The sequence below is a fragment of the Egretta garzetta genome, unplaced genomic scaffold (assembly GCF_000687185.1).
Source record: "Egretta garzetta isolate BGI_Z169 unplaced genomic scaffold, ASM68718v1 scaffold56, whole genome shotgun sequence".
In the NCBI taxonomy this organism is placed as follows: Eukaryota; Metazoa; Chordata; class Aves; order Pelecaniformes; family Ardeidae; genus Egretta; species Egretta garzetta.
In genome coordinates, this window is record NW_009260182.1 from 3,984,106 (window position 1) to 3,994,521 (window position 10,416).

Here is a 10,416-nt window from a genome sequence, read left to right on the forward strand (position 1 = left end):
CCACATATGCAATGCCCTCTTCTCCCACTACACTCCTTTCTAGTCCAGGCTGAGAAGGATGTAATAAGGCCACACAGATTTGTATCAGTCTGATGGAACACATCAACTGGTTTGCTATTTATTTTTGACTATCTAGGTGGCCTTGGACTATTTTAAAGTGTAAGACACTTAAAGTATAAGACACAAAGTATGCACAGTGAATTTCTTCCAATGAAAGAGAACTTTGAAAGGGTGGTGGAGTGGGAATGCAACTTTTCAACTTATTGCGCTGTCCTTCAAATGGCTGCATAATAAACTCATTACTTGATCCTCCTCACAGGATTTAGACCAAATATTAATGTAGCCTGTTTCCAAAGACATTTGTTCTCTAAAACGTCTGCCTGAATGTAATACATTTAATCATAGAGTCTAGCAATTAAAAAATGTTGTGGTTGAAAACTGTTTGATATTTACAAATAGTATCAGTCTTTGTGATAAGTGGTATGTTTGTCTTGGACTGAAGTCTACCATGGAGTGCATTTTTCAGACAACTGTTTGAATAGAACAACACTAATCTATCTTTTGCATTATGATTGGGTAGAAATACTGCCTTGCTTTGTAAATTTGAAAGTATTAAAAGTAGCACCTGTTTGCCTTCAAGTTTGAACCCATTAAGGCCAGCAGCTCAAGAACTAGGTGGTGTAATATTTCAAGAATACTCTCTCTGCTTTGACCTGCTACAAGACTTGGTATAAGTATGAACAATGAAAAAGTGCATATCTCTCTCATTTGAAATTAGAGCTAATCTTAATTAGCATATTTGATGTTTTATAAAGCATACTTTTTTCATGGCAACTTTAAAAAAATGTTCTTGTTTACAGAAAGAACTGTGGGAATACTGGTTGAGGTCGTAAAATTTTTATACTGCTAAGGATACTTGTTAGCTTTGATTTAAGCAGACAACGGAACTGAGTAGAGATGTAGTTGATAATTTATAATACTTAAGAAAATTCAATTATAAGACTGTAAATCTAAGAAGCTTCACTCTTTGCTAGGAATGTATGAACTGCTTTAAGCCAACTACTAATCTGTCAAATTTTGATACCCATATCTAAAGACATAATAAAACCAGACATTCACACAAGCAATTTGGGCTCACTGAAAGGGCATCGTAGGTGAACATGAGGAAATGTTTAAACACATTGCTTTCAATGTACAACTTCTTTTCAACTACCAATCAAGAATATTCTGTGTGTATTTTTTATTCTCATCTATGTTGTTAGGAAAAAACCCACAATGCTGTGGAAGAGAGAACTGTAAAATTAAATGTCAGGAAGCTCTGGAAGCATTCTGGGCCTAGGGGGAGGCAGGAGTCCCGTGTTAGATGGAAGAAGATGAAAACAGCTTGGCAAGGGCTCAAGAAAATTGCCTCAGTGAAGATGAATAACATCTAGGCATTTTTTCTAAAAGATTTCTCCACATGGCCTCTAGGCATCTCTGAAGAGAAATCTTATATGTATTTTAGAATGAAATAAGTGACAACTTTCATGTTTCACTTTATTTTTTTTTTTTTAATAAACCTTATAATTTTGGGAAGAGCTTTCAGAATTTCTGAATTTAGACAAAGTACTGCATACTGGGACACGTATGCTGAACAAAAAAAGTTAGGCCGGTAGAATAAAGCAAGGTAACTTTAATAATAGAATTAAAATATTCAAGTGTTATTCTAGAGAGATAATGAATAGGATTAAGTCATTAATTTACTGTACTTTTCATGGAGTTTTTTGTTAATTCAGTTATAGAGGGTTGTTTATCAAAATAAATGTGACTAAACTATCAAATGGATTATCTTCTTCCAAACATCTGAAATTATTCTCAAAGGCTTTGTACTGTTTTGTGCTCTTTTCTTGGTGGTGATGAGCTGAACTTATTCAATGCTAGGGAGCAGACTTTACAGCTGCTTTCATTGTGCTATAAAGGAATTTTCATTGTGTCACTTAATATTTATAAGGACACCCTACCATCGTCTTCCTGTTTTTCCTTGAAAAATGCAATAAAAGATCCTAGGTCACACTACAACTCTAGCATGGTTCTCTGCCTTGATAGTGAGACTTAGATCTTGACAGAAGAGATTATATAGCATTATCAGGTTCCGATATACTCAATCTCTTTCATGTAACTATTTATGTCATTACACTGAGAAGAAAAAGCTATGAACAAGATAGATCAATTGGGGCTACAGAGCCATAGATAATTATACTGCCAAGGGGGGTAGGACTGAGTATATTAAGGGTTTAGTTTTTTTCCTGGCAATACTAATGGATGTGCTTGCAAGATATACGTCAGTTTTTCAGCTCTCTGTCACCATGTTTCACTAGGAAATGATTGTATTATGTAAATATATTTGCTGATAACAACATTGTATCTATATACAGACAGAGGAGAACAGAGGACCATTGTGACTTAAAAAAAATACAGATTAAAATTAGATTTCTTCTCTTGGGATATGCTATGTCATTTTCCAGCTATTCTTCATATTGAATAATATTGAATCAGTGGCTAATTTGTTTTATTGCTGTTCAGGAGACAGAATTGTGGTGTAACATAGTCAGGGGAAGATAATCACATGCTTACAGTACTAAGAGAGGAAGTTGGGAAATACAGATTTAAGTCACCATGGTGGTATTGGCACATTCTGTGGGAGGTCCAACAGTTACCTAAAATCTCTTTACCTTTCTTCCTAGCTGTGATTTGGAATAACTTAAATTTTTGTTGCTATTTGTTAAAATTTCCTCTTGAGTTTGTAAGGTCTCTACAAAAAAATTACTGTTTGCGCCAACACAGAATCCTGTGATAAAATTTTGCTATGATTTAACATCAAATTCAAAAGTAAATGCTTTGTACTTATTCTTAATAATTTATGGTGTGGTCATCAATAGAAGACAGTGAATGACTTGTTGTTGCATCAACCACTAATTGTACTGTCTTGTTATCTTTCTAGAATGTTACATTTGCTCATGTTGCTGCATATCAGCTTGAAGTTTTTTAGTTATTTAACTTCAGGGATAAAACCAAAATGACCTGCAAAGCCTTCTCCTTAGGATCGTTGAGGGGAGGTTCTTTCACACACACAGGTGCTCATTGTCTGTAAGGAAAGGCATGTAGAAGTGCTTTTTGTCGTTGCTTGGTAATATGCTTAAGGTATATGATATTTGATGAGTAAAGAAACGTCCAAATTAAAAAAAGGGAATAGAATTGTCCTTGATCAATTATTGTGTCTTCATTCAACAGTTATGCAAGATCTCTAGAGGCCTATGTATGAGGCTAAATGAAAACAGAAATAACATGCAAGAAAAGACAAGAGATAAAATGAAAAAGAATAAATGATATCAGGACCCAATAAATAAAGGCTTTTTCTTGGTTATTCTTCCCACACTGAAGTGGTTCACTGCTGTTGTGTTTGTGTACTTCATGCCTTCTGGGGTTCTTGTGTTGTTCCTCGCTGCAGCTTTTCTGCTACATTTTATTCTACTCTAAATATTGGGTGTCATTAACTTCTGCTTTAATTACTCTACCAGTAAAGACACATCCCCTCTTTCCAAAGCAGTATTTGACTGTTAATTATTCACAATTTTTGTTAACAAGACAGCGCTTTCCAGTAAATAATTAAGTTTCTATCTGGGGATGGCAAGCCCCATCCCTGGAAGTGTTTAAGGTCAGCTTGGATGGAGCTTTCAGCAACCTGATCTAGTGAAGGATGTCCTTGCCCATGGCAGGAGGGTTGGAACTAGATGATCTTTAAATGTGCCTTCAAACCCAAACCATTCTGTGATTCTATGATGTAAATTCCAAATTTCTCAAACTGGCAGTTTTCCACAGAGTTAATGATGAACAGGAGTTAAAGCCTGGTGTTAACTCTGATATCAGAACTAAGCTAGCACATTTGGCTTCCTGGAACCCACAATACTTAGTAAAGATGAATTTATGCTATGTGCTGGAATGTGTTTGTTCAGCCAGCAAGCAAAGCTTTACCACAGAAAACTTTTCACTAAAATGAAATCTGTTCTCTTTGTCTCAACTGTATTAGTCCATACTGTGCAAAGGTAGAAAATACAAGTATCCAGATTCTGCTGTCAGGAACCAGTAATTATTTTCAGTAACAAAATTACCTTTATAACTGTAAAGCTGAAACTACTGTAGGTGTTTGGGTTTTTTTTTTTGGGGGGGGGGGGGGGGGGTTCTTAATAATTTATGGTGTGGTCATCAATAGAAGACAGTGAATGACTTGTTGTTGCATCAACCACTAATTGTACTGTCTTGTTATCTTTCTAGAATGTTACATTTGCTCATGTTGCTGCATATCAGCTTGAAGTTTTTTAGTTATTTAACTTCAGGGATAAAACCAAAATGACCTGCAAAGCCTTCTCCTTAGGATCGTTGAGGGGAGGTTCTTTCACACACACAGGTGCTCATTGTCTGTAAGGAAAGGCATGTAGAAGTGCTTTTTGTCGTTGCTTGGTAATATGCTTAAGGTATATGATATTTGATGAGTAAAGAAACGTCCAAATTAAAAAAAGGGAATAGAATTGTCCTTGATCAATTATTGTGTCTTCATTCAACAGTTATGCAAGATCTCTAGAGGCCTATGTATGAGGCTAAATGAAAACAGAAATAACATGCAAGAAAAGACAAGAGATAAAATGAAAAAGAATAAATGATATCAGGACCCAATAAATAAAGGCTTTTTCTTGGTTATTCTTCCCACACTGAAGTGGTTCACTGCTGTTGTGTTTGTGTACTTCATGCCTTCTGGGGTTCTTGTGTTGTTCCTCGCTGCAGCTTTTCTGCTACATTTTATTCTACTCTAAATATTGGGTGTCATTAACTTCTGCTTTAATTACTCTACCAGTAAAGACACATCCCCTCTTTCCAAAGCAGTATTTGACTGTTAATTATTCACAATTTTTGTTAACAAGACAGCGCTTTCCAGTAAATAATTAAGTTTCTATCTGGGGATGGCAAGCCCCATCCCTGGAAGTGTTTAAGGTCAGCTTGGATGGAGCTTTCAGCAACCTGATCTAGTGAAGGATGTCCTTGCCCATGGCAGGAGGGTTGGAACTAGATGATCTTTAAATGTGCCTTCAAACCCAAACCATTCTGTGATTCTATGATGTAAATTCCAAATTTCTCAAACTGGCAGTTTTCCACAGAGTTAATGATGAACAGGAGTTAAAGCCTGGTGTTAACTCTGATATCAGAACTAAGCTAGCACATTTGGCTTCCTGGAACCCACAATACTTAGTAAAGATGAATTTATGCTATGTGCTGGAATGTGTTTGTTCAGCCAGCAAGCAAAGCTTTACCACAGAAAACTTTTCACTAAAATGAAATCTGTTCTCTTTGTCTCAACTGTATTAGTCCATACTGTGCAAAGGTAGAAAATACAAGTATCCAGATTCTGCTGTCAGGAACCAGTAATTATTTTCAGTAACAAAATTACCTTTATAACTGTAAAGCTTAAATTACTGTAGGTTTTTTTTTTTTTTTGGGGGGGGGGGGGGTTGAGTTAAAATCAAGGTAGTTTTCATCTTTGTAAGCACAGCAATATTTTCAGGTAGGCAAAAACAAGGTATAAATTTCGCTAACTAAGAGTATTTTTTCTCACTTTAAGGATTTTGAAATTGGTACCTTACTGACATGGATTATGGGAGAAACTGTTTATCTGTGGAATGCTACTCTACTAAAGCTCAGGGTAACTACAAGACTCAAAGAATTAGGAAAGCAATATCGAACACTGGAGGTTCTTAATAATTGTTTCATTTCTAGCAGACCAGCAGGTCCTGCCTTTCAAAACGTACCAGGCACGTGGCCATCTGTCTTTGAAATCACAGGGAAAACATCATGGTTCAGGCAGACATAAGATGCAAAGATCATCTTTAGTCAATTATTATCATAATTTTATAATGACATTTTATAGCATCCCAGATATAATAAATTCATTAATCAACATTTCGTGATATCCTAAAAGAACATATCTTAAACATTCCAATCACTTCATGAAGGTTAATTTAACACTAACCAGTATCTACGATGCTTGATCACTGCTTTGTGAATGAGTTTGTTTTTTTCCAGTCCTTTCTTGGTCCTTGACTAAGGGTGAGCACTTTACTATAAGTTTGATCTGCAGTTCCTTCCTCCAAAGCAAAACCATCTGCTTGAAGAAAAGAAAGCAAGGGAAGAAAGTAGAAAGGAGAAACACATAATGTATTTGTATGTTTTCTCCAACCCCAGGTGGTGTCAATCTAAGAAAAAGCCACAAAATAGACCATAAGTTACAAATATGCCCTTGCTATCATTACTCTTATTTTAACCAAGCCTGCACTTTATCTGTTTTCTGTATATAAAGAGCTGCTGATCAGCAACATTTGCAAGCTTCACATATATAAAAGGGGTTATAAAAAATGTGATATGACTTCTCTGTGTGTGGTGGAGAATAACACAGTGCAAATCCCTTTTAGCATCCCACATGGGCTCTGAATGGTGAAACAATTCCTATGGAAGAAATTTCTCTTGATTGTTTGCAGGCCGCTTGTCAGGGAGTGTATGATTTGGAACATCTCCATACTGCAATTTAATTCTTGCAGTTGTTTACTTCCCCAGAACTAAAGTAACTGGTTACCTGGCAGCCAATCAACAGGAGAAGAAAGTTTAAAAGAAATATATTTGTTGTAATTTATATTTCACTGGTTTCTTAAAAAGTTTCCGATCCTTCTGTTCTTTAGAACATTCTTTTGAAAGAGTGCCTTTTGACTATTTTAACATGGGGAAAAGATTGGTGAATCCCAAATCGGTATTCAACCTGTAGGATAAAAATGCAAACTTATATAAAATACTATAGAAGTCCTGTCAAAAAAGCTGTGGAATTCAGATTTTTTTAGTATTGGCAAATTGTTTGTCCAAGAGAGATTTGTGTCACACCAATTCCAATGAAAGTTCTAGTATACTATAAAGTAATATATAATAATATAATATAAAATCATTGGTAATATTTAATAATGTAAACTATCAATAGCTTTTATTTGATAAAACGATATTATAATAATGATCTGAAATTTATTTTTTCTAACTGAAATCATTATGTCAAAACACACTGTTTCCTTCTGCTTTGTGCTGTTCAGACAATGATCCTAAGCATGTCAGAATCAGTAGAGAAGGTCTGAGTGGTTTAAATGAGCTGTGAATCAGGCTATTACAGGGAAGAGGTGCTTTTAAGTTGTAAAAGAAAGTTGAAAAGCCCAACATTATTATGGTTATAGCATTTCAATGCAAGCCATGTGTGGACAAGGTATGAAAATTCTTCTTTAAGTTAGACAATTAGCAGAGCTGTAGTCCTTATATGTGCTGCTAGGATACTGCACTCCTGACACGTGCTTCGGCAACTGCGGAGGCTCAGCTGTAATTCCCTTTCTGAAGCCTTTTAATGGGGCCGTTGCTTTTTTTTCCTGGCAATGAATAATATAATCTTGGGTTTGCTCACTGAGTGTAGTATGTATGACGGTACTGTATCCCTCACTTTTTTGGTACTGTCTATCCATAAAATGCTAGTTTGACGTGGAATTGGTCTTGCTGTCTCTTAAAGCTTTTAAAGGTGAATTTTTTTCTAATGTGATTTAGACATTTTTTCACAGATTATCCTGATTAGTGGGAAGACAAGATGTCTGTATGATTTTTAAGCATAGAATAAGTGACCGGGTTGAAGCAGGCAAAGAAGAAAACCACGTTATGAGCCTAAAAGAGGAGTTTGAAAGAGGAGGTGGTAACACCGCTGATGGGGAAGTAAGATAAAGACCTCTATCAGTGAAAGCAGTGACAGTTGGTGGCTATACACCCTCTAGTACATGCCAGTTAGGCAGGCTGACGTTTCCCTTTGGATAAAGGAGTTAAGAGGGAAATGGAAAGCAAGATATACAGGACATTAGCCTAGAGAAACAGTTCTGTTGGTATTGTGGGTGATGTTAGGTGATGATATGGTAGAGAAGACAAACAAAGAGGCAGAGCCAAGGGCAGAGACATGGAATTGCAGGCAGGGGAAGTGGAGATGAAGACAGCTCTCCAAAAGAGAAAAAAAAAAAAAAAAAAAGGAGTAGGAAGAGGAACATCACTGCATTTCTATAGAATTCTTATTTTATGGGGTTTTCTGAGCTTAGTGATTTGGAACAGGAATAAGGATTTGGAATACAGAACTATAACTTAAAACTTTTAGAAAATATTAAGTGTTTAGTAAAAACGTATAAGAAGGAACAAGAAAATCTGTTCTAAACTCTTGGGGAATGAATAGGACTCTGTAACCATTTTAGCTTTTGTTTCTAAAACGTAGTTTACTTTTACAGCTTGTGGTCATGTAACTTTATTTCCTAAAGCATGTAAGATTTTTAAAGTTCCTAAAGATTTAATTTAAAATTAAAAAATATCACTTATCTTAAAAATTATGTTAAACACTTAATCTGATTATACCTTGTTTAGCAGGATAATTTAGAGTAGAATATTAAGTAAAAATAATAAAACAACAACATAAACAAACCAGTTAAAGGAAAATTTGAATTAATATCCAGAAAAGTCTTGAATGATATCTGTGTAGGCATGACTTAATTTTTAAACTTTAAGAAGCACAAAGCCTGTTGCTGGATACATTATAAATGCATAGAGTATGTTGTTGGTCACAGACCTGAACTATCTGGTGACTAGAGTTTGTGCTTTAATTTTGGCCATCTTAAATTTTTATCCTTTTTTGAATTTATATGACGAGATTTCCTTTCAGCCCTGTATGTTATGCAAGAACTTCTTGCTTTAATGCTGTTTTAAAACATCTGCAGTTTGACACAACAGACAAAGATAAATTGTTGCTTAAAGATGCTTTTCTCAATTTGATTTATTGCTGAATAGCTGAAAAATTAATTTGGACACCTTTGCCCAAGTCACTTACATCCTATGTATTAATTTCTTTTCTTGAATACTGACAGAGATGTACACTTATATTACTGCTTGGAAACAAACCCCACACTCCTCCTAATATACCATAATGTTTTTACTTTGAAGAATATACAGGCCTATGTTTTGCTGCCATAAGGCATTTCAAACCATTAGAATCATTGACTGGATGTTATCCAAGGCATTTGACATAGTGGGCAGTAACGTGGCTGCATAAAATTTTAAAGCCGTAATAAGTTGTTCATCGTATTGGACTGAATTCTTTGATAAGAATTTCTGAAATGTTGAGAGTTCTCTATGTAATGGAAAAAAAAAATCTGGCTCATACTTAGGTGGTTGTCATTACACTGGCTCTGGGACTTTACACAAGCAAGATCAGCAGTGTAGATTAAAGCAGTTACATACAGCAATTTAGGAGGGTCAAGTTCCTGAAGCATTCTTTTTGCCACTTCATTGGGCCTGGCTACAGCTCCGTTTCCTGCAGGGTTAGTATCGTCATCTCTTTACACAATGTAGACTGAGGTTCAGGAAAAACTGGGGATATCAGAAAAAGACAAATTGTGAAATGTTTAAGAGATATATAGTTATCCAAGTCCTTCTCAAATAGTTTGCATTTGATACTTCAACCTCCCAGGTAGCTTTGTAAATCCCTACCAATAGTTTTAAAAAAAATTCTTTCTCATTCTGGCTTTCACATCTTTACTCAACACTGTCTCACTTCCTGCTCTGTAAGATGAAGACCATAATGAGGCTACCTGAACAGTGGAACTAAGAGTTTAATTTTTTGCAAAGAATAAAATACAGCTTTTAGATGTGAACTAAATTACAAGATAAATATTTCCATGATCTGTAAAAAATCATGTGCCTTACTTAAGAAAATTAAAATCATTGATCTCTCAGTCTCTCTCTTTTTACTTGTTTTCTGTTTACTATCTAGTCAGATAGACCCTATTTAATGAAAATATAGTAATGTAAAATGTAAAAAAAGAAATATATCACATTATTTTCCTAGTCTGTTGTAATTTGCATGTTTCTCAATAATTGTATATATACTGTATTATCATATGTACATTTTTGGTGCTGTGTATAATTCTTGCAAATATGAATTTCTCTATTCACACAATTTATATAGCACAATCAGTGAATAAAGCCAAAGAGATAATTACACACAGGAACATCTCATTGTAGTTTAAATTTTTGCTCTATTTTAATGTGTTGTAATAAATAGGGAAGCAACTGTTTGATGTAAAGCCTTAGATATTTCAGGCTGCGTGTTTGTGGTAGTTTCCCTAGTTTGCCTAGGAAGATCTCATTGGGAGTGACAGTCAAATCTCAAACAAACTTTGGATGAGGGCACAAATTAAGGTATAGACAAGTGGGATTTCAACAGTGAATCAGCTTCAGCATATGCCTTGTTTCCAGTCATATCAGCTAATTTTGTATTTGCTC

General features: G+C 35.1%; 1 protein-coding gene across 4 annotated transcripts in view; it reads left to right on the forward strand.

Annotated features, from left to right (window-relative positions):
• The window catches only part of KCNMA1 (potassium calcium-activated channel subfamily M alpha 1), a 502,288-nt gene that overhangs the window by 360,696 nt on the left and 131,176 nt on the right, over nucleotides 1-10,416 (forward strand). The gene's annotated exons all lie outside the window — the stretch shown is intronic.